Source organism: Cetorhinus maximus, chromosome 11 (genome assembly GCF_964194155.1).
Source record: "Cetorhinus maximus chromosome 11, sCetMax3.hap1.1, whole genome shotgun sequence".
Taxonomy (NCBI): domain Eukaryota; kingdom Metazoa; phylum Chordata; class Chondrichthyes; order Lamniformes; family Cetorhinidae; genus Cetorhinus; species Cetorhinus maximus.
This window is the reverse complement of record NC_135889.1, coordinates 89349178-89374685: the sequence shown is the minus strand read 5'-3', so window position 1 is coordinate 89374685 and position 25508 is coordinate 89349178.

Here is a 25508-nt window from a genome sequence, read left to right as displayed (position 1 = left end):
CGTCAGGAAGCACTATGCACTCCCTGAGCTGGGGGGGGGGGGGAAATTCCCTCAGCCGGGAGTGTGCTCTTTCGCGCATGCGTGCAAAAGAGTGCACAGATCTCCCTGAGGCTAAGTGCTGCCTCAGGGAGATCAGCTCCGATTTAAAACTTGTATCGAACATGTTTAAAAATTTTCCTTGCCATGTCCCCTCATGTCACACTGTCACATGAGTTGGGACATGTCCATAAGCTTTATTGAAACCTTTCTTAAAGATTTAAATACCCTCATGAAACCTCCTCCTGCCCATTGATGAGGTTCTATGCTTTTTCCGAAGCCCGCCAGGGCTCCCGGCCTGGCCGCCAACCTTAAGGTTGGACGGGCAAGTCCATTAACCATCTTAATTACTTTTTCAATGGCCTCAAAAGGTTGTTGACAGGTTGGCGGACGCACAGCTGCGCCCCTGCCGACCTGAAAATGGAAATGAGGCGGGGTGACATCGGAAGTTCCACCCAACGTCATCCCGTGTCATTTTATGCGTTGGCGAGCGGGCCCTGCCCCCCCCGCTCGCCGACCTAAATATCCCAGCCCATAACTTTTTTCCTTACTCTGACTTCACCTATTAACTTACTATTACCTATACTAGTGCTATCTGTCTTTCCCAGTATTTTGTACACCCTGGTATTCCTCTCTAATATTCTCTCCTGGTTCCCACGCCCCTGCCGAGTTAGTTTAAAGCCCTCCCAACAACACTAGCAAAATGCCCCGGAAGGAACTCAGTCTTGGCTCTGTTCAGGTGCAACCCTTCCAGCTTTAGCAGGTGCCTTCTTCCCCAGAGCCAGTCCCAGTGTCCCAGGAATCCGAAGCCCTCCCTCCTGCACCATCTTTCCAACCATGCCTTCATCTGCCTTATCCCCATATTTCTGTACTCACTTGCACGTGGCACTGAGAATAAACTGGAGATTACTACATTTGAGGTGCTGGTTGCTAATTTCGACCTAACTCCCTAAATTCTGATCGCAGACAACATCCCCTTCCTACCTAAGTCATTGGTACCAATGTGGACCACGACCTCTGACTCATTCTGAAGGGGCTTGACAGGGTAGACACTGAGACGTTGTTTCCCCCAGCTGGGGAATCTAGAACACAGGGGCACAGTCTCAGGATAAAGGGCTGATCATTTTAAACAGATGAGGAGAAAGCTCTTCACTCAAAGGGTTTTGATTGATGCTCCATCACTGAATGTATTTGAGGCTGGGATAGATAGAGTTTTGACCTCTCAGGGAAACAAAGGATATGGGGAGTGGGTGGGAAAGTGGAATAGGGACAGATCAGCCATGATCATATTCAAAGCAGGCTCAAGGAATGCATGGTCCACTCCTGCTCCGCGATCTTATTTGATCAAAGTGAGTGGGTTTGGGAGCAAATGTATCGCTCAAAGTGTTCAAATTATTAATTCATTGGGAAGCCAGTTCCAACCTACCTGCTTCAGTATTTAACTGCACCATGTTCAACTGCATGTGAGAAACCCCCTGGCACTGGCCAAGTTAAATATGTTAATAGCTCATTAACAGCTACTTTAATGGGGTATTTCAACTTTACTTGCACTTCCCATGCCTCCCGTAACTCACCAGTGAAAGCATGGCATAAGGAAAGGAATAATTGAGGGTCCTGATCAAATGACAGGCAAAAATATGATAAGCACTGAGACCTCACACCTGCTTCCTTGCCTAAATGAAAGGTTTTTGTTTACAGTACTTGCGCTTTGGCGATTTCATGTGTAATCTCTATTTTCCATCTGCCATGTATCTGATCAGCATGGGTGTCTCTTAGGCTGCTTTACCTTGGACAACAGATGAAGATTAAGATGAGCAGCAACAGCACCAGGAGCATGTGTAGTGTCAGTCTTGTCTTCACAGAGCTGCTGCTCCGTAGGACAGAGGGGCTGAGCCCAGCAGTGTAGCCCACAGGAGACAATACGAGGAAAACAGTGTATATAGCAGAGGATCAGCTTCCTCGACATGCCTGAACACCTGTGCCTCAGGAAGTTCAGGGTATTGTGTCAGGTGATCGCAGACATTTTCAGCCTACTGGAAGTAGACCTCCTTCCAAGTGGAACTGATTGCCTTGCTTTACCAGTGGTTGCCAATATCATCACTGCCCTCAACTTCTTTTCCTAAAGTTCATTCCAGGGATCTGCAGAAAATATTTGCAAAATATTATAGTCTGCTGCTCATAAATGCATCATACAGATGACTGATGCCATGTTTTCCAGGGCAGGCAATTATGCACACTTTGTCACTGAAGAGGCCTGTCAGAATGAACGGATGCTCAGCGTTGTGGCCCTGTAGGCTGCCCACAGGTGCATGGCTTCATTGACTGCATACATGTGACAATCAAGGCCCCCTCAGATAACCCAAGTGAGTTTCTCAACCATAAGGGCCTCCACTCCATCAATATGCAGCTCTCTGCAACCACAAGAAGACATTTATTCAGGTTTGTGCAAGATTCTCAGGGTGCTGCCATGATTCATTCATTCTGTGTTAGTCCACCCTCCATGGGCTTCTCAAATTTCAGAGCAGACTACTGGCTGGTTCCTTGGAAACAACAGGTACCCATTTAAAACATGGCTGATGACACTCATGAGGAGCCCAAGCAATGAGGCCCAAGAGCACTACAACTGAAGCCATATGATGACATGTACAATAGAGCAAACAGTCGGGATGCTGAAGATGCAGACAGATCTGAAGGTGTCCTTCAATATGCAACATCCAGAGTCTTGAGACTGGTCATGGTGTGCAGTGCTATACACAGCAGCAAGGTTTGGGGCTGTATGAGGGACAAGGCACAGAATGCATTGACTCTTCAGAGGAGGACAAGGAACAAGAGGAGAAATGTGATGTGGCCATGGCTCCAGCAGAAATGCCCATTACTGTTCAGGATGCATTGCATGCCCTCATAATGCCATGATTTAGTTAGGTTTCACCTGTGCACCCATTTAGCAGCTACATGCTGAAGCCACCCCAACATAAAACAGTCCTGCATCCAACAAAACATCATTATCACAGACACCCATTGCTCAGCACCAAGCTTTGTCTTACCCTGCATCACAAGTAAGAAGGCCACATGCTAGGCAACAGACAAAAATGGACAAGATGGGCAAGTGGTGTACGCAATTAATTTTTATGTGATTCAAAAGATAAACAGGAACGTGGCAACCCAAAATGGTGTAATAAACCCATGTGCATACTCTTGTGTAACTACTAATCTTTAATGTTCTTTTTCCTGCTATTTCTACATGGTGCAACCCCTGTGGCTTCAGCAGAGCTAGAGACGGTCTGCTCAGATCCCTGCTCTGACTGCTGAGATGTGCTTGGCCAAGATCCTCTGGGCTTTGGAACCAGTGAAGACCCAGCCAAAGACTGTTTCACTTGCAACTGTCCACTGGCAGCCTTGAGCATCAAGCAAGTGGCAACATGTGGGGTACTGACTGAGGGAAGGGCTGTGAGGGAAGGGGAATCACTATGACCAACATCCCCCCTTCCATGTCCCCTTTCTACTTCTTCCCTCTCATGGCCTGCCTGCACTTTCCTGCTGGAAATGAGCTAGAGAGCACTTTGCTGCAAATTACTGGGGTAATTACACCAAGGACCAAGGCTAGGTGGGATCATTCCCATTGAAGATGGCATTCAGAGTCAGCACCAGTCGGCATAGGTTTGATTGTTGTGTTTGACACTCTATGAGGTGGTCACTCTTTCCATAGTGTTACAGCCACGTGGGGAGGAGTAAAAAAATGACTCCCCTATCCTACCACTCTGACCAGTCTGACCAGCACAATGTTTTTTTGTGAATTTAGAAGGATGAAGGTACTTACTAATGTCTGTGCTTAACTATTTGCCTGCTGATTGTAAAGAAACTAGTCTGGCAGGCTTTCTTGAGCTTAAAAGCTTAAAACAAAGAGGGGTTAGTTTTTATTGAGTTAAAAGCCTACCCAGGTAAGGATATAAAAATATTTAAAATGGTAAACCCACGCAACTCAAGTTTCACAACACACCATACACACACCAAAGAAGGACATTAACAGGTTGGTGGAATGGGTGGACAAATGGCAGATTTAATTTAATGCAGCAAAGTGTGAAGTGATTCATTCAGGTGGGAAGCACGCACAGAGACAATAGAAAATAAAGGGTACAGTTCTAAAGGGAATGCAGGAGTAGGAGGAACTGTGGTAAATGTGCATATATCATTGAAGGTGGCAGGACAGTTGAGGGCACAGTTATTAAAGCATACAGCATCCTAGGCTTTATTAATAGAGGCATAGAATTCAAGAGCAAGGAGGTTATGTTAAACTTGTACGAAACACTGGTTCAGCTCAACTAGATTATTGCGTCCAGTTCTGGATGCTACTGTTTAATCTGGATGTGAAGGTATTAGAGAGAGTGCAGAAAAGTTTCACGAGAATGGTTCCAGGGATGAGGAACTTCAGTTATGAATATAGATTGGAGAAGTTCAGACAGTTTTCCTTGGAGGAGAGAAGGTTGAGAGGATATTGGATAAAAGTATTCAAAATCATGAGTGATCTGGACAGTGGGTAGGGAGAAATTGTTCACATTAGCAGAAGGATTTAGAACCAGAGCCACAAATTTAAGGTAGGTGGCAAAAGAAGCAATGTTAACATGGGGAAAAACTACTTCTCACAATGAATGGTTAGGATCTGGAATGCACTACCTGAAAGTGTGGTGAGGCAGGGTCAACTGAGGCATTCAAGATGGAATTGGGTTATTCTCTGAAAAGGAAAAATGTGCAGAGTTAGAGGGAGAAGGTGGGGTAATGGCACTAGGTGAATTGCTCCTTCAGAGGGTTAGCACGGGCATGATAGGTCAAATGGCCTCCTTTTGTGCTGTAACCACTCTGTGATTCTGTGATTCTGAGACATGATCTGGATGGACTCCTGACTCCTTCATTCTCTGCCCATGACCACACAATGCCTCTGGGAAACCTGAAATGTGGGAGCACCTCTGTTGCTCCTGGCCTGCGTGGAGCCTCCTTTCCATTCACTCCTGAGGCCTTGCATCTGTGCCCAGATGAGCTGGGCTGTGTCTGTCCTCCATTTTCTGAGGGGAACTGCCCACAGCGGCCTCTACCTGTGGGGATCTCCTCCTACCCATTAGTGCCGTGTTCCTCACCCCTATCTAAATGCACACCAGGGCCCATCATGGTGAGTGTATCTACGTTGGTGGATCGTGTGCTTGTAAGGAGTGACGATGCTTCTTTGTTTCCTTTGTAGTCATCATGGGTTGCGGATGGGGAGGGGGAAGGCCTTGTGGGTTGGACATCACCTGTGGGAGACACGAAGATATCATGAGAGCTCACCTTGGAGAAGGGAAACCTCTGCAGTACTCAGGGTCAGTGCAAAAACTAGGCAAACTGGGTCGGGCAGCAAAAAAAATTGAATGAACTATTTATGAAACTCAGGGATGAGAAATTTCCACCAAGTGGCAGATTTCCAACATTGAGATTTCGGAAATCCGCCATTGGCATCTTCCTTCCTGACCTTCAGACCCAAAAGATGGCTTAAAAAAATGGAACTGTCAGGTCCTCTCCACATTCAACAACTGTCAGGTTAAAAAAACATAACTCAAAATGGAGAAATTCATTTGGTCTGTTAACAGCTTACATAAACTATTTCTTTTGCCTTTCTGATTTCTGCTTCATTGTGTCAAATATTTGAAATTTGAGATTACTCTGATCTTAATTTATAACGATAAATTGGTAATTGTATTTTTAATCCAAATTTGAAAGAAAATACCAAGGAACTAAGGAAGAATAGTAACCTGAACTCCTCATATTAACTGGTTTGAATCACTGGGACTGTCTCACCTTGTCTTCCTAGGTGATGGACAGAGACTTCTGAAGTGGTGACCTTAGCTCATGGATGGCGACACCTTGTCCCTTACTGAAGCTTCCCTGCCTATGATGTACATTAACTAGCAAGATCATGTTCAATTGTTAGTAAGAACTTCATCCTGTAATACATGTACTAACTGCATGGAAGGCTGACATGTTGAAATGACGAGGACACTTTGGTGATTTTATACAAATGCATTGGTCCACAGTCTTGATGGTGATAGAAGGTAAACAAAGATAATACTAATGTTTCTATCCACTTAATTTCACCCATTTGAAGTGGCATAGAAGCATTTGCATTTCATTACATATAAAAAGTGCTATAATTTCACACTTTGTCACTTTACTGTATAATGTATACTTGATTCCTCATCACAAAATATTTTCAGATCTTTTTGTCTTCAATCACTCTCACCCCTGGAAACTACATAAGCAATCAAACAGGCTTCAACAGTGGGAATGAAAGGTCTAGATCTAATGATATACATCCACATATACTTATTGGCTATTCCTCGCTAGTGAGGATGATTGTCTTCCATGAGTCTGAAGATGACTAATGAGGTCGACTTGGGATCTGAGGCTTTATTGCACCTAGGGGAGTTGTTGTCATGTGGGATGTTTGATCATATATTCTCAGTTCGGGTCATGGCGTGTTATTTTCTCTGCTTTCAATTTTCCTCTTCATTTTGTTGTCATTGGGTCTCAAAATGCCAGGATCCCCAGACTCTGCCACCATCTGGTTTGGTCCAAGGCAGAGGTCTCCAAGGAGTTGATGTCAATGTTGCATTTCTTCATGTTGGCTTTCAGCACATCCTTGAAACATCTCTTCTGTCCTCCTCTAATGTGTCTGCCCTGACTGAGTTGGGAGAAGAAGACCTGCTTTGGGAGCTTTGGGTATCTGACATTCGAACTATATGATAAGCCCAGCGAAGCTGGTGGTGGATGATTATAGCCTTGATGCTTGTGATGCCTACATATGAGAGAACACTGATGTTTGTGTGTCTGTTCTCCCACTTAATATGTAAGATCTTCCACAGGCAGCATTGTTGGTATGATTTCAGTGCTTTGTGGTGCCTCCTATACGTTGTCCATGTTTCAGCCCTGTACAGTAAGGAATGGATCATAGTTGCATGGTAGACCATGAGCTTGGCTTCAGTTTTGATGCCACGATGTTCAAACACTCGCTGCCTCAGGTGGCCAAAGGCTGCACCAGCAGATTTCAGGTGATGCTGGATTTCTTCATCAATGTCAGCCTCCTGTGAAAGATAACATCCAGGAAGTGTTCCACATTTTCCAGGCACTCATCATGAATCCTAATCAATGGGGCTGGGTTACGTGAATTTGGGAGTTTGCTGATGGAGGACTTTGGTCTTCTGAATGTTGAGCGTAAGTCCCACCTTCTTGTATAAATACGTCGACAATTCTCTTGAGATCCATTTCTGACACAACGCTTACTGCAGCATCATTAGTCTTTCCCAAAATTTCATATTATATTCCTCATTCTGGTTATGCAACGGTTTTACAAATTTGCACACCTACATGACTATTACAAAACTGTGAAACTGTAAATAATATTGAAGAACATAATTTAATCTAGCCTAGTATAATGTAATGATTATTGATTGTGTAAATTACACATAAAATCATCTAGTAATCTTCTGTTGCAGGAACACATATTACATTATGTGAACCATATTACACATTATAATGTGCATTTCTTTTAGTACATTTCCTGTAAAGTGTAAATTAGAATGTATAATCAGTAATATTGAATGCATAATCATAATATTCTCCTTTTTCATGAAAAATGTATTTATAATTGTAAATGCAGAATTTTTATTCATATTAATGCACAATATTCATTTTTCAAAGTTAATTGTCTGGTTGGGGGGGGTGGCAGGGTAGGGATGCGCAAGGCTGAAGGTTTGTCTAGGGCACCTAGTACTCTTTCACCGGCCCTGTTCCCAATGCACCTCAATGTTTGGCATGCTCTTGGTTAGGATGGAGTGCAAAGCACATCCTTGATGAGTGCATTGCTCTCTGGCATCACTATCTCCACCATGAGTGCCATTTGTCAGTGCCTACTTCCTCGTGGTCTGCAATCCTGGTGATTTCCATTGTCCGCTCCTCCAATGCTGCAATGCTCTGCAGCTAAGGTACCCTTCTAGCTGTTAAGGCCCTCTCTGAGGCATTATGTGTCAGTTTTTCCTGCAAGTACAAAAGACAGCGTGATACAACACTGCTGTCCTCTATAGCCAATGGCACCTTCTTCAGTTCATTGTGGGGTGCATGCTTCAGTTCTGTGAAGTCCGTTCTGAGGGGCCAGTGAGTTCCCTGGGTACACATGTTCAGGAGCAACATGAGGCTCCTTAGCTTGTGTAATTGCTGGAGGGCGAATATCCAGAGATCTGTTCCAAGGGTTGGGGTGGCATTTACCTTGCCAGGGTGTACAAGGTCATTGAATCTTTTCCTGCACTCGATACAGCTCCTTCTCACAATGCTACTTCTGGTGACAGTGGCAGCGATTTCTCCCAGGACTGTTTGATCAGTTTGGTGGTCCCCTCCAGAACACGACACACTTCCTTTCCCTCATGGCCTCCCGTATGACCTCCAGATTGGCACCTGAAAAATAAGGAGCTGTCCTACCCCAGGTTCCAGGCTCCCAGCTCTCCTGAGTCATCATGGAAATGAGAAATCCAGCTCAAAGCTCCATGAGAATCTTCACTGTCCATTTTCAACACTCAAAGTGTCACAATGGCTGCTGTGGCGAGTACCAATCAAACTTTAGCTGGCACCCCCCTCTGTTCCCAGTCCCACACCTGCAGTGGTTAATTGGCTGCCAAATCCACCTCCATATCAATTAAGATGTTGCCCCCTTGAAACTCTGGTCTCATTTCTATTTCCACAGTGGGTGGATTAGGGATCTGGAAATGGTCCCAACTTCCATTCCCCATCACCGATGTGAAAATACAGCTCCATGTGATATCCAACTACTTGTATTACCGATCCAAACGAGGTGTGTGCATCTGTGCTGGTGCACAGTCTGCATGGGTCCTATGATGATGTGCCCTCAGAGTGAGTGACCAGTATAAAACAGTCATCATCTTCCTCCTTCACCACCACCAGTGGGATGCTTTATGGACCTCTGGGAGATTAAGGTCAAGGTTAGAGGGTGTTAAGTGAACATTGTGCACATGATCATACTTCACTGGCAGATGACATCAAGTCAACATGAGTATTGTAGCCAATGTGGCTGTGTGATACTTAATTCTGTCACCAAGTAGCAGGGAGGACCTCGTCTCTTCATCTCTGATGGCCAGGCAAATTGACTCTCCACTTTTCTCCAAGTGCCTGCTCCTTGCAGCTGTCAGAGGGCCACCTCAGCTTATCTGCCTCTCTCTGTTGTTCTGTGTTCTCTGTGGGAGAAAAGAAACATATGAGTAAGAGCATTGGAAAATAGTGAATGGATAGATGGGTGACAGGTGTTTGGGGGATAGGCATGACATTGAATTCAGATGAATGTGAATGTCAGTGGGAGATGATCAGACAGGGATGTGAGGAAGTGATAGAGAGGGATTGGTGCACCTGCAAGGTAGATTGGGGCATGGAGTGAAGTGCAGGATAGTGAGGAGTGAGGGGTTTGGGTGATATGTTCATTTGCTTTCTCTGTTCTCTGTTATCCCATCTGCACAATCCTTCAACTGTCTTCTTTCCTGTTCCACTTTAAATTGCTCATCTGAATAGACTTATGCAGGTCATCATTGTGCTCACTTGTGGTAATTGGCTGGGTTACCCAGAAGTCAGATATTAATACTTGGTTAAAAAGCCACTGGGTTAAACTCGCTACAGATACTTCCAGGTTCCCCATGTGCTACTAGCTTCCCACACTCTCGATGGGCCAAAATGTTAAAATTCCATTCTATGATCTATGATTTATAGTGGTAATAGCCCTTCACTCCACATCCAAAGACTTTAGTTCACAATGAAGGAACTAGACCTGAATATTAACCTAGCTGTTTTATGTTCACAACACATGAACGTAGGGTTAATGCTGTATTTGTAAAATATGACACAAGCCAGAAAAGGAAGCTCTTGCTTCTTCTTAACTCTGAATCCCATCACTGTTAGAGGACCAAGGCCTTGGGAAAATATAGCTTTTTCTTTCCTGCTCATTATATTGCAACCTCCTACTTCAATTTCAGCAATGTAAGAAAAGTTAAATTACCTTCATAAGTAAAATTCAATATGCTGTAATGGGTAGTTCAAAGGCTATTGCTGCCCTCACAATTTTCTGCTTCATTCACCTTCATAGTAATTTCTTACACTAATTACATCTGCCTTCTAAAAGGAAGCAGAATAATCTAATTAAAACTGTTCTGTCTCAGAAGTATAGAGGATTCTGGATTGCTGAGCCTTAAAAAGATATTATTAACACAGCTTGATTTTATTTTCTCTGTTCTTTAAATGCTGATCAACAGATGATGGTGGTGCAGACAAGGTTGCAGAATTATTGTTAATTATTAATTATTGTTAATCACATATGGACTCTGGAAATAGCAGAGCTGATCAACTGAATAATAATTTCTCATTCTGGCTTTCTTATGCTCTTATCTCACCAACAAGGTATGGATCTTCTAAGATTTTCTAACATGGAGTACCTGTACTTTTATCTTACTGTTACTAACATGTGAGCCAAATTAAAAATAAACACACTTATTCCAATTGACAGTAGCGTGGAATATTTCAAGTTGATAGTTCATTAGCCTATAATTGGCCAATGTCAATATGTGCAATTCAATGACTAAGTGTGTCAAGACTAAATCCATCATACAACATATTAAAAGGTTAATGTTTCCTGTCTCTCCAATTTACCTCTTCTCCCAAATTTATTCTCATTTCTTCCCGACAACATAAAGGCCTGGGTTTTGTGGTAAGATTAACAGTCTATCAGTACTCACCATTGTTAAGGAGAAAATCGGGCATCAACTTTCAGTGTCCACACTTATTGAATGTGGAACTCAGAAAATTGCTGTCAGATTTTCCCTGCTCTTCCACAAGCTTTGCTAAACCAGTCCTTCGCCAAAGGATTCAAACACCTGCAGGGCATGAAGTTGCATTATACCCTCACTAGATATGCACTAAAAGTGCCAGAAAAAGTTAGGGCACATCCATTCGAGTGCAAGTGAAATTTTAAAAGTTTGATAAGTCTTAATTGTTACCAAACAACCTCCCTGCCATTAAAAGTTTACTTATGTAAGTGCAGAGTCTATTCCTTCAGGTTTTACTTATTTTTTGGAGATTTTGTTTTGAATATGTTTTATACATGATCTTTCTGTAACTTTTATCTCTCTCTTAATCCTATGTTTCTTTCCATGTTTATTTCACTCTCAATATATGATGTTACATTGAATGAAATGTTCTAACTTACACTTCATTATATAGAATCTGTGCACCTCTGGAAGGATTCTTCAGTCTGGTTGGTTGAAGAGGCATGTTATTGCTTGAACTGCTGACACAGCTTCCATGTCCCATGTAGAGGATGTCACGCTGTTTTGGGCTCTTGATGATCATAAATTGATACAAACAAACATATGAAAAAGGAGCAGAAATAGGCAATTCGGCCCACCAAGCCTGCTCCGTCATTCAATAAGATCATGGCTGATCTGTTTGTGTTTTGAATTCCACAATCCTATCCACCCCTAAAAACCTTTGATTCCCTTGCCTAACAAGAACCCATCTACTCCACCTTAAAAATATTCAATGGCTCCGCCTTCACCGCCTTCTGAGGCAGAGAATTCCAAAGTTGTACAACTCTCTAAGAGAAATAAATTCTCCTCACCTCTGTCCTAGAAGGGCGACCCCTAATTTTAAAACAGTGCCTGTTGTTCTGGACTCACCCACATGAGGAAACATCCTTTCCATGTCCACCTTGTTAATACCATTCAGGATCTTATGTACTTCAATCAAGTCATCCCTCACTTGTTTAAATTATAGTGGAAACAAGCCCAGTCTGTCAAACCTTTCCTCATAAGACAACCTGCTCATTCCAGGTATCAATCTAGTAAACATCCTTTGAACCATCTCCAGCGTTTGATGTACAAACACCCACAAAAAGTCTTTGGACAGTTGTAAAAGTAATGAATGGCAAGTACCCTTCGTTTGTCACTGACTGCAAAATCCAGGCCATACACTTGGATAATAATATTCAAGGGAAACCTAAACTAAATGACATGCCTATAAATTTAAATAGCTCTCAATAGTCTACAATTCATTTGTTGAATATTATGAAGCATTATGAAGCTTGAGAAAATGTTCTCTTTAATCCAATCAGTTAACATGTTGAATTGAAGAAATTATTGATTAGACTAGGGGGCATTCTTCTAGTTTGAATGATGAACTAATTAAATGTTTAATCTGACAGGTCCCCCTAAAGATTACAGATTTAGTCCTATTTTATTTTTCCTATTTCTGAAGTTGTCTCCTAATATTACACTCATTTTTAGAATCTTAACAATTGTGCGAATCATCTTAAAAAAAAATGACAGCCTGTGCTGATATCATTCTGTTGTCACGTTAACATCTGACAATGACTTAATTGTTCAGTCAGTACCCAATAAATGTGGATGTAGGCTGTAAGGAGTAATTCCTCAACATAGAAAATGGTATGTGTTGTGTGCACTTTTTGGATGTGGAGCAGGCCTAACACATACCAGCTTTATTAGCGGGTTAGCCTGCATCCAACCTGCGTAGCTGTTGGTCCCACTGCTAAACTTAAGGGGACCGTTATGTAGGCTTTTCAAGTGGAACCTAAAACATATGTTAGGCTCCTTAAATATGTAGTTTAGGGGTCTAATGCTTGTTGAAGGATCACAACATGAAAAATGTTAACAATCAGCTGGGCAGATGTCCAGATTTGCTCCACAGGATGCATAACGGCTTCTTTCCTTAGCCTGCTCCAAACTCCCCTCCTGGGACTTACCCAAGGGCTGCAGCTGGCAAGATGGAAGGGCCGATATTGATGTCTTTGCTCAGGTGAGCTATTTGCAGAGGCGTGTGTGTACTGGTGAGGCCCGAGGACCAATTTCTAACAATCCGCAGGCCTCTTGATTCATGCGGTGCCGAGTCTAACCACATAAATGGATGCTGGCATTACCTGAATAAGCTCTTATAGAATTCTCCTGCCCAGAAAGTCTGAAAGGGCTTAGAAGTTGAAATAGATTTATTTTCCTGTGTCTCTAATACATATCTTTCTCTTTACTGTATGCTTTCTCTTGCATCTTACTGGAAAAGAATGGTATTCTGCTGTAGGAGTCAGCCTTCTTTATCGATAATATTGTCTGCCTTGCAGTAATCAATATTTTGGGCTTTCAGGCATTGAAATGTTGCCGTCATGTCATCTCTCTGTACAATGCTTTTGATCAGTAGAAATACAAAGTCATCTTTTATCCATGCTCAACTGAGTTACAACACAGTGGCATTCAGACCCCCGATAATAGCTGATGGTGGTACAGGAAAGCCATTGAGAGGGGCTCAGGCATCCTGGTCTTGTGCCCAAACAGAGGAAATGTCATTTACAGAGCTCAGTAGGCTTATGCTCAGACTGAAGGTGGCAGAATATCAACACAATTTGCATAATACTAAGGACATAATGCACATGATAGAAAGGAGGTTGGGTATGATGTAGGCTTTCATCTGAGAGACCTCTTTGCCTGACCTGAGTAGCAACAACTTATGGATGACTAACTCCACTGTGACAGCTAGGCCAACATTTGGCTGGAATAGAAACCTCACTGAGCCACAAACGGAGCAAGTTAGAAGAGTTTTTTTGTATAGTGTTCTGATTAGCCTTGTGCCTGTCAGTGATATTATTATCCAAGAAGGGCTTTGGTTATAGCTAGATAGTGTTCGAGAAATAATACAGTAAGCCATAAGGGAGGCTTGACTTATTCTATTGTTGAACATATTTTGTTTTCAAATAGACAGCAGCCAAAAGGGAATGCTTTGTGTAAAACTGTCCCACAATGCCGACAAAGAGAAGTTACTGTCAGTATAGTGTTGTTTGATTCTGCTTAATGGGAACTGAACTGACATGGCTCAACCTTCTTTCACTTAAACCTTCAAAATTATTAGTGAAAGGAGAACCTCATCATTTTTTCTGGGCTAAATTTAAATTCAGGTTTCAAGGGACTATGCTTTCAGCCCAGTCCACCATTCAATGTTATTGTATTGTGTTGTATTTCAACTATTTATGTTGCTTGTATAGAAGTTTCAGTGCCCTTTTGTGTAGTGTCCTGTGGTACTTCATCTCAATTCTGCAAACTGTTTGGTCTATCTTAAGTATTAATTCTGAGTTTCAAGCTTATAAAATATCTTCTAACCAATGAAGCAGGTGGTGTGGCACTTTGATGTACCAATACATTCTATGCTACAGAATGATAGGATGCAAGTTCCAACTGTTACTTCTCACATTGACAGTTTTTTAAAAAAGGCTAGACTATTGGCAGAACTGTCAAACAGAGGCAGGGTGTTTCCCTCAGGAAAGGTAAAGCTAATAGGGCACTCCCTATGAAACTGTGTTCATAATGCTACTAACTACTATTGGTTATGCTGAGAGACTAGAACAAATCTGAGAGTTTGCGGCTTTGTGACTGAGTGAGTTAGAAAAAGACTCTTAGTCATTTCACTTCCAAGTTCCAGGTTCAAATCCAAACCAGATTGATAGAATGAACATTCTTTGTCTGCTGATGGCAATGGCCCTAAGTGAAGTGTTACGATCTCCAAAGAGATTAATAACTTTTAGAAAAAGATTAATTTCCCAGCGACCAACAGAAGGAACTGAAGAAAAAAAGAAAAATCATATTTTAAGCCTTTTACTATAACAAACAAACTAAAATTAACAAGACTAAACATTACTTAACAGGTAATTGTTACATCAAACTAAAAAGAAAATGTACTTTTGCATTAACTAATTAGCTCAATCGAGATACTTTTTCAGCCCCTTCTTCTGTGTACTGCACTTCTGGCAGATGTGTAGTATTACAAGATTAAGTCCCAAGGCACTCCCGGCTTCCAGCAGTCTCACTTCTCCCTGCTCTGCCAGGTCAAATCTTCCACTGTCGATCAAAAATTCTTCTGCTCTGTCAGAACAGACTTCCACCAGCAAGACCCACCTCAGTGACTCCTTGTTTCTTAAATCTCTAAAAGTCTCATCTGTTCCATCCTCTTCTCTTTGAACCAGCTCTTACCAGCATCCTATTTGTTTGCTTTCACAAAAATGGCCTTTTCCTGCTCTTCATGTTAACTCTCTTTCTCTGGCTCTCTCTCCCCTGCTCTCCCTCTCTCTCTCTCTCTCTCTCTGTCCTTTCTCTCTCTCCATGTCTCTATGCCTGTATTCAAAAATCAACTGTTCCTTCTCTGTGTCCGGGTGTGAAAACATTCATTTCATTTTCAACAGGTTTCAATTTAGTTTTCAGATCACATGGGCTTGTCTCTGGGCAAAGTTAGTGTGATCACCATTCCCCTATTCAGAACATTCTATTTGACCTTAAATTAAAGGAGACATTTTAAAGCATAACTGTCTTGTAAAGCCGAACGTTTGTAATAGAAATGCATTGTGACAAGCTTGACCATTCCAATTGGCCCACAATATATAATGCCCTGTATTTGACACTTATTGGAATCAAATTAAAAATGCTATTAGAAACTTCACAGGTTGGCTAGTGGAGGAAACTAAAAAAAAAAATGCCACACTCGTACAGTAAGGCTGTTCTGAGATAAAATCAGATGTACATTATTCCAGAAGAAGAGAGTGAGCTTTATTCTGCACCTATTCATTTTGTACTTGACCTGACAATTGCTAATCCTGACACTAGATGCTCCAAATGTGAAGCATTGTACTCCTCAGTACTAACATCTCTTAACTTGAAAGGTATAAAATCAATGGATTATAAAGAAATCATGAAGGACAAACACCTTACGAGTATTTGCTTGCTTGTTTTCTCAGTTGGGAATGGGATGGATGGAATGTGCAAACATTAAAAGAACATAAGAACATAAGAAATAGGAACAGGAGTAGGCCATTCAACCCCTCAGGCCTGCTCTGCTATTCAATAAGATCATGGCTGATCTGCTTGTGTTTCGAATTCTACATTCCCATCTACCCCTGATAACCTTTGATTCCCTTGCCTAACAAAAATCTATCTACCTCTGCCTTAAAAATATTCAATGACCCCACCTCAACCTCCTTCTGGGCAGAGAGTTACAAAGTTACACAGCCCTCTGAGAAAAAAAAATCCTCCTCAGCTCTGTCCTACAAGGGTGACCCCTAATTTTAAAAGTGCATTATAGTTTGAAAAGGATAAAAATAAACATTACAAACAAATTTCCTGACAGCTCATTGGATAAATTCACTACTTTTTGAAATGCTAAAATATTAACATCATGAAGATTGCAGATTTAATCCTGTATTGAGTTAGCTGGGAGGAGATGTGGGCACTATTATTGTCCTCAGAATTTTTTATGCTAGGGATAGGAAGCCAAGGTTCCTACTAGAAGTCTCAATATCAGGAGGGAACAGGATTGGAGTGAACTGTGGAATATGCTACTCTTCCCTGGTCATATAGCCTGTTAACAATCAATGTATATATTCGCACACGAAGAATGGCAACTTAACATAAAGGACTAAAAGTCTACCTTTGTACACCAACACAGTATGTTAGTGTGAAAATTGTGTGCCTTCTATTTCTAATTAAAAGTTATATTTTACTAGACTTTTCTAGCTATCATTACTTACTGTATGTTTACATTTTACACCGATGGCCGTGCTGTTCTTTGCTACTGAGCTGTTTGATGGAATGCACAGACCCCTTTCAAATATAAACTACATACGATGAGATGGAACCATCAGTGTAGGCTACTTAATCGCGTCTTCACTTTCCAGCACACCCAACTCTGCTGAATGCCCAGCTTGACTTTTTCCTCAGCTCATGAGTAATGTCATGTAAAGAATGAACTTGCATTTGTATAGGGCCTTTCATGTCTTCAGAACGTCCCAAAGTGCTTCATAGCCAATTAATTACTTTTAAAAGTTAGTCACCGTTATTTTGTGGGCAACCACAGCTGCTAATTTGCCCACAGCTGGGTCACACAAACATCAAATCCATTAATGACAGGTTAATCTGTTTAGGTGATGTTAGTTCAGGATAAATGTTGGCCAGGACATTGAGGACTCCTTCCTGTGCTTTCAACAATGTTATGGAATCATTCAATCCACCTAAATAAACTGATGGCTTTGATTTATTGTCTCATGTGAAAGATGACACCTTCGACAATGAAGTGCTCTCTGAATACTGCACCGAACAGATTTTAGATGAACACAAATGGTTGATCTTTGGATATGTTGGATGGAAGGGTACAGACCGAAGCATAGAAAACAACTCAAAAGCATATGAAACATCTAAATATGCTTGACAGTGCAGAAACACAGTTGGAAAGCCTTGTTGCATGCCAGATGCTGCCAGACCTGCTGAGTTTTTCCAGGTAATTCTGTTTTTGTTTTGGATTTCCAGCATCCGCAGTAGCTTTTAGCTTTTTGTTTTTATCTCTGTGTTTAATTGACTGCCACCTCTCTTCAAGAAATGCCCTCTCTGAAGAAGTACGGTTCTGTTCTCCGACAGGATTTCCACCTGTCTCTTCTGCCCTGCTCACCTTCATTGCTTTCCATTTCTCTCCTGGTGTTTGACAAGGTGTTTACTAAAACCCGCTTTCACAGCCATATCTCCTTTCTCAGTGACTGTCTCCGTCTCCGACTCACCCCACGTGGATTTCAACTGAAATTCCATCCCTCTTGTTTCGAACCCACCCAGGATTACAGGTACTCCGGGACATAAAACGTTTCTCGGACTGCTGTTCCCGTCGCATTCTGAGATCCACACTCAGTGCCATGCACCGCCATATGAACACACTCGACCTCTCCCTCCAGCAGCACCGCCGCATCCTTTTTCAAAGCTGCGCGTGCCCCCAGTTTCATTTTATTCTTCGCCTCATCCGTCGCCTCAACAAGAAACTTTTTCTCTTTCTCTCAAGTGCTAAGGAACGCAAGCTCCAACAACTCATCGACACCAACACCCATCTGGGACCCTCCACCCCTGCTTGTCCCTCCGTCCCCACCCCATCTTCCAATCCCAGCCCCAGCCGCGTATTCACTATACCCCCTGACCTTCCCCTCTCCGATGCTGAACGTTCAGTGCTCAGCAAAGGACTTAGTTTCATACCCTTACGCCCTCATCTCAATGAATTTCGGGCTCGGCATGATGCTGAACTCTTCTTCTGCCGTCTTCGTCTCCATGCTCACTTCTTTGGGCAGGAGTCCTCTCCCCGTTCAACGGATCCTTTTACCCACCTCCAATATTCTCCCTCCACTTGGACCCCTCCCTCTGGATTCTTATCTTCTCCTGATCTTTTCATTGAGAACTGTTGGCGTGACATTAGCCGTCTCAATTTCTCTGCTCCTCTCACCCATTCTAATCTGTCTCTCTCTGAACTCACTGCACTCCGTTCTCTCAGGTCCAACCCCAACATTGTCATCAAACCCGCTGACAAGGTGGTACTGTTGTTGTCTGGCGCATTGACCTCTACCTCGCGGAGGCTGAGCATCAACTCGCAGATACTTCCTCCTACCTCTCCCTGGACCATGACCCCACCACAGAACATCAAGCCATTGTTTCCAGGACTGTCACTGACCTCATCTCCTCTGGAGATCTTCCTCCCACAGCTTCCAACCTGATAGTCGCCCAACCTCGGACGGCCCGCTTCTACCTCCTACCCAAAATCCACAAACAGAACTGTCCTGGCAGACCGATCGTGTCAGCCTGTTCCTGCCCCACGGAACTCATTTCTCGTTATCTTGACTCCCTTCTCTCTCCCCTTGTCCAGTCCCTTCCCACCTACATCCGTGATTCCTCTGACACCTTACGTCACATCAACAATTTCCAGTTCCCTGGCCCCAACCGCTTCCTCTTCACCATGGATGTCCAATCCCTCTACACCTCCATCCCCCACCAGGATGATCTGAGGGCCCTTAGCTTCTTCCTTGAACAGAGGCCCCAACAATCCCCATCCACCACTACTCTCCTCCGTCTGGCTGAACTTGTTCTCACACTGAACAATTTCTCCTTTAACTCCTCTCACTTCCTCCAAATAAAAGGCGTGGCTATGGGTACCCGCATGGGCCCCAGCTATGCTTGTCTCTTTATGGGGTATGTGGAACATTCCTTGTTCCAGTCCTACTCCGGCCCCCTCCCACAACTCTTTCTCCGGTACATCGATGATTACTTCGGTGCTGCTTCATGCTCTCGTCGGGACCTGGAAAAATTTATTAATTTTGCTTCCAATCTCCACCCCTCCATCATTTTCACATGGTCCATCTCTGACACTTCTCTTCCCTTCCTTGACCTCTCTGTCTCAATTTCTGATGATAGACTGTCCACCAATATCCATTACAAGCCTACTGACTCCCACAGCTACCTCGACTACAGCTCCTCACACCCCGCTTCCTGTAAGGACTCCATCCCATTCTCCCAGTTCCTTCGCCTCCGTCGCATCTGTTGTGATGACGCTACCTTCAAAAACAGCTCCTCTGACATGTCCTCCTTCTTTCTTAACCGAGGTTTTCCACCCACGGTCGTTGACAGGGCCCTCAACCGTGTCCGGCCCATATCCCGCGCATCCTCCCTCATGCCTTCTCCTCCTTCCCAGAAACATGATAGGGTCCCCCTTGTCCTCACTGATCACCCCACCAGCCTCCGCATTCAAAGGATCATCCTCCGCCATTTCCGCCAACTCCAGCATGATGCCACCACCAAACACATCTTCCCTTCACCCCCCCTGACGGCATTCCGTAGGGATCGTTCCCTCCGGGACACCCTGGTCCACTCCTCCATCACCCCCTACTCCTCAACCCCCACCTATGGCACCTCCCCATGCCCACGCAGAAGATGCAACACCTGCCCCTTCACTTCCTCTCTCCTCACCGTCCAAGGGCCCAAACACTCCTTTCAAGTGAAGCAGCATTTCACTTGCATTTCCCCTAACTTAGTCTACTGCATTCGTTGCTCCCAATGCGGTCTCCTCTACATTGGAGAGACCAAACGCAAACTGGGCGACCGCTTTGCAGAACACCTGCGGTCTGTCCGCAAGAAAGACCCAAACCTCCCTGTCGCTTGCCATTTTAACACTCCACCCTGTTCTCTTGCCCACATGTCTGTCCTTGGCTTGCTGCATTGTTCCAGTGAAGCCCAACGCAAACTGGAGGAACAGCACCTCATCTTCCGACTAGGCACTTAACAGCCTTCCGGGCTGAATATTGATTTCAACAACTTTAGATCTTAAACTCCCCCTCCCCCCATCCCCACCCCGTTTCTCCCCCCTCCCTTTTTTTTCAATAATTTATATAGATTCTTCTTTTCCCACCTATTTCCATTATTTTTAAATCTAAAACTAAAACCTTGTTAGTCTTTCCACCCCACTCCCACTAGAGCTGTACCTTGAGTGTCCTGTCTTCCATTCTTAATTAGCACTTTTCTTAGACAAATATCACCACCTTCAACACCTCTTTGATCCTTTTGTCTGTGACATCTTTTGATTATCTGCTCCTATCACTGCTTGCTTATCTCCACAATCACCACACCCTCAACTTCTCTCTCCCCCCGCCCCCCACCTTAAACCAACTTATATTTCACCTTTCTCCTAACTATGCTTCAGTTCTGCCGAAGGGTCGTGAAGACTCGAAACGTTAACTGATTTCTTCTCCACCGATGCTGCCAGACCTGCTGAGTTTTTCCAGGTAATTCTGTTTTTGTTTTGGATTTCCAGCATCCGCAGTAGCTTTTAGCTTTTTGTTTTTAAGCCTTGTTGCATTGTTTAGATTAGTGCCATTGTCACCCTATAGTCAATGCTATCTCCCACAAGAATTTTATAAAAAGGATGTAGAGTGTGTGTGTGTGTGTGTGTGTGTTTGTGGAAGGGCACCATGAAAGGATGTGTAGACAAATATAACCCCACCAACCTTTGTCTACTAGCAACCAATTCATTAAACCCCTCCTGGCTCCCGTACCCCCTTGCCTTTAACTTCAAGTATGAGAAAATTATAGATTTCTTCATCACCAAGATAGAGGTCACCCATTCAACTACCTCTGTTGCTCGGAATCTCCATCTCTCTCTCTCTCTAAGTTCTCTCCCATGTCCTCTCCAAACTTATTTTATATATTAGACCAATTTTATGCTCCCTCAATGGATTCACACTAAACTCCAGAGTGCCTAACTTCTATATGTGGTCCCCATACCTGCTAACATTGTAAATAGTACCCTCCATTCAGGCAGTGTTCTACTCTCTTCAAAACCATAGGAATTTTCCAACTGTTCATAAAACCCATTCAAATCCTCCATCCTGGCTAACTGTTGCCCCATCTCTAACCTTCTCCAAAGTCCTTGAAAAAGTCACTTTGCAAATCCAGATCCCTCTTCTTGTTTGAACCTTTTAATTCAATTTCTGTCCATCCCATTTCCCTCAAATTGTCCTGACCAAAGTTATAAACAATCTTTTCTGTGACTATTTTGTATTATAGCTCATCAAATTCGTTTCCAGCATTTGACATAGTCAACCATCATCTCCGATGTCTCCCCTTCAATTTCCAACCTGGTGTGATTGTTCTTACTTGGTTTTATTTTTATCTATCTAATCATAGCCAGAGCATCTAAAAACATAGCTTTGTTTCTCACCTGCACTTGCACCTCAGGAGGTCCCAATGTCCCAATCTTGATCGCTTCTCATCTACTTGCTGCCACTTGGTGACATTATATGCAGATTTGGGCAAGGACAAAGCAGCCCGCTTGATTGTCACCCCTTCCATAAACATTCACTTCCTCCACCACCGACGCACAGTGGCAACAGTGTGTACCATCTACAAGATACACTGCAGAAACTCACCCAAGGCCCCTTAGACAGCACTTTCCAAACCCACAACCACTACCATCTAGAAGGACAAGGGCATCAGATACATGGGGACACCACAACCTGGAAGTTCTCCTGCAAGCCACTCACCATTCTGAATTGGAAATATATTGCCATTCCTTCACTGTTGTTGGGTCAAAATCCTAGAACTCCCTTCCTAACATCGCTATGGGTGTACCTACAACACATGGACTGCTGCAGTTCAAGAAGGCAGCTCACCACCACCTTCTCAAGGGAAATTAGGGATGGGCAATAAATGCTGGCCTAGCCAGCCATGCCCACATCCCATAAATGAATAAAACAGTCCATACTTGATCACTCCAATGTGCCCCTGACTGATTTCCCCTCCACCACCCTCCACAAACTTCGGCTCATAAAAAAATTTTGCTGCCCATCCATATTATATCCTGAACCAAATCAAGGTCATCTCTGACCCCTCAATGAATTGTATTGACTTCTGGTCCTCTACTACCTCAAATTTAGAACTCTCATCCTTAGCTTTAAATTCTTCTGTGATCTCATACCTGTCCATATTGGCCACATCCTCTGGGTCTACAACCTTCCAGCTTGAAACTCTACTTTTTTTTGACTCTGAACTTTGTGTTTCTGCCATCTTTCCACCATTATTTCCAATCGCCTAGGCCCTAATTTGGAATTCCCTCCTTAAACCTTTCTGTCTCTCCATGCCCCTCTCATCGTTTAAGATCTTCCTTGACACCAGTGTGAATGTCTAAGCATCTGGTCCCCCTCCTAATATCTCCTGCTTTTGCTTTGCATCCATTCTTTATTGACTGTGAAATGATCTGAGATGTCTTTCCATATTAAAGGCATTATATAAATTTGTCTTTGATATTTGTGCTGTAAACATCTAGCGAGGATGAAGGGCAGGTAGTACAAGCAAAAAGTAACCAATTAAACAAATGCCACAAATGCTTGCATATTGAAGACTATATAGGCATGAAAGAGAAATATCTTTTGAAATCTTAGGTGAATCAGTTGCTTACACCTTGTGATGCCCTAATTATACTGCAATTTCGTTTGAAATTCTATTTCAAGTATAAATTTAGAATTTTGCATACACAATTGTTACAGTCTAAATAGTCACTATACTGATGAATAAAACATGAAGCAAATCCACCAATCACAAAATTCTTCAAGGCACCCAACTGTGTAATGGTTACTGCAACAAAAGAGATAGTACCAAGCATGCTAAGATAAATGTGTTTCCATGGTGCATAATTTAACTAAATAATACTTGTGTACGTTGTTTATCTAATTAAGGTGAGGTTGCTATAAAGTAAAACTTCTGAGTGGATTTTACAGGATTATGGTGCTTGCTTGTAATTTCACAGTTCTACTGAAATGTTCCTTATTAGGGACAGGAACATTCAGAGAATTTCAAAGCACTTCAAAGCTCAATCAAAGTTGATCCTGTACACTATATTTTAAAATAATATTTAGAAGAAACCGTGTTGGCCTTTACTTGTACTGTGAAGAAAAAAACCTTATTAATTCGCAACAATAATATCTAAAACACATTAATATAATTAAAGCAATGACATCCTTGTATCTCCCAAAGCAATTGATTCTACTAACCAAGAGAGAAGATATTTTTGTCTAATAGGTTAACTATTTGCTGCTCAAATTTTCAAGTTTATTACAGAACACAAGAATATCTTGAGCTGTAAAATCAAATGTCTCTGGTGTTCCTATCATCCTACTTAAATCAGTTAGTTAATTATAAAACTAATAGTGCTCACCACGTTAGGACACATTATTTATTAGTACTGTAATTATGCAATGCTAATGAGCCTAAATTAGTAGCAAAAATTTAAAAATAACCTCTTCCAGCAGTTGCCAATCTTCATCCCAATTTTAGACAGGCTGAACGCAACAAAACTAATATTTTGCTAAGATTTGTTTGCTGGTTTCGAGTCTACCCATATATCTTCCTTGATTTTTATTTGTAGGAGCATTAGGCAGATTTCCACATCCATTTTCATTACCAGGGTGTAAAGGTAGTAATGGGCTGAATTTTCCCATAGGGAGATGGGAAACAGAAGGCAGGCTCAATTCCTGGTTGCAAGACTGCAAAGTCACAAATCCAGTATTTGCAGTGATTTTCCCCAGTTGGGGCCTCAATTAGGTAAATGACAAATCTGCTCACAGATCAGGCTACCAGGATATCAGAATGGAGATAGGCCAACAACAGAGCGGGCAGGATAAAAGACCTGTCTCAGCCACCAGTGGTGTTCCTGAATCATCCTGCTTATTGTTAAGTGCAGGTAAGGGGCCTTCAGGTAAGAGAAAAGACTATTTTGAAGCCTCTCTCTGCTGCCTTATTTGTAAGACCATCTGCAAATATGCCTTGCATAAAGTATACACAATCAGTTGTTAAAAATTTTGATGGATCCATTGCTTTGAGGCTTCACTCTGCTGGCTCAGAGCTCCTTTGAAAATGCAGTCATTGATGGCACTTAGCATTTTCTCTTCTCTTTTACCTGTGTGTACAGACTGTAAAATGTAGCTACTGGAGATGCCAGCAAAGTGGTGCAATTGAGCAGAACAACCACATTGAGGGGCCTCTCTCCACATGTGACTCTGAATAAAAGAGCCTTTCCCTCACAGGTGTGAGACCACAGATTGAACAATGATTGAGGAGCTCAGTATACTACTTAATAACCTTGGCACACAGCAGCAAGCCATTCCATGAAGACATGCACACGGTCACAGTGATGTTCTGCTTGGCAGCAATGAGGGCCGTCAGGAGTCACACAAAGTGGGTTGGTACTTGGAGAAATAGGAACAGATGTTTTCCCATCTGTGGGGGTTCTCTGAGGCTGTGCAGCCTTGTAGACTACAAATGAAGGAGTGCAAGCAGCAGATGAGCTTGACCATTTCTCATGTCTTAGAGCACATGAGCTCTTCCCATAGAGATTGGCCAACCTCACACAAAGCTATATGCAGGATGCATGCAGGAGCAGTGTACTGTCCTGCACAGAATTCATGACAATTTATGGAGTCAGTTCAGCAACTGAGTATTAATGTCCATGGAATACATGAAGCTATTTGCAGCCTGGACAGGTCAGTTATGTAGGTGGCGCAGAGGTGGCTGGAGGGGATGCCAGCTGCGCCCCAGCAACAACCTCCCTCAAGCCAACAGGAGTGCGATCCAAAGGTTGAGAATTTACCTGAAGAAGATGAGTGTGCCATAGTTCTCACAGCAGCCTCATCAGCCTCGGCTCTCTCAGCCCCTCTGAGGGAGCACCTATGAGGATGGAGGTGGAGATGGAGAGCTGCTTCTTCAGAGGTGAAGGCAGAGCAGATCCAGGAGAGCTTCCAATGGGTCCCTCCAAGATGAGAATAACTGCCGCAGCTGACTGCTTCCATCTCCTCCAAGACAACAAGGGAAGAACAATGCAGGACTGTCTGATAAAGGCACCGTGTCAATTTGGGCACTAAGTGAGTCACTGTGGTGTTATGTAGATGTTGCGAATTATTAGTGAGCAAGGCTCACTCTGTAAAAAAAACTCACTCTCTGTTATCATGAGATGCATGATTTAATAAACTTTGTGATGAATAGTCATGGAAGTGTGCAAACAAAACATTAGCT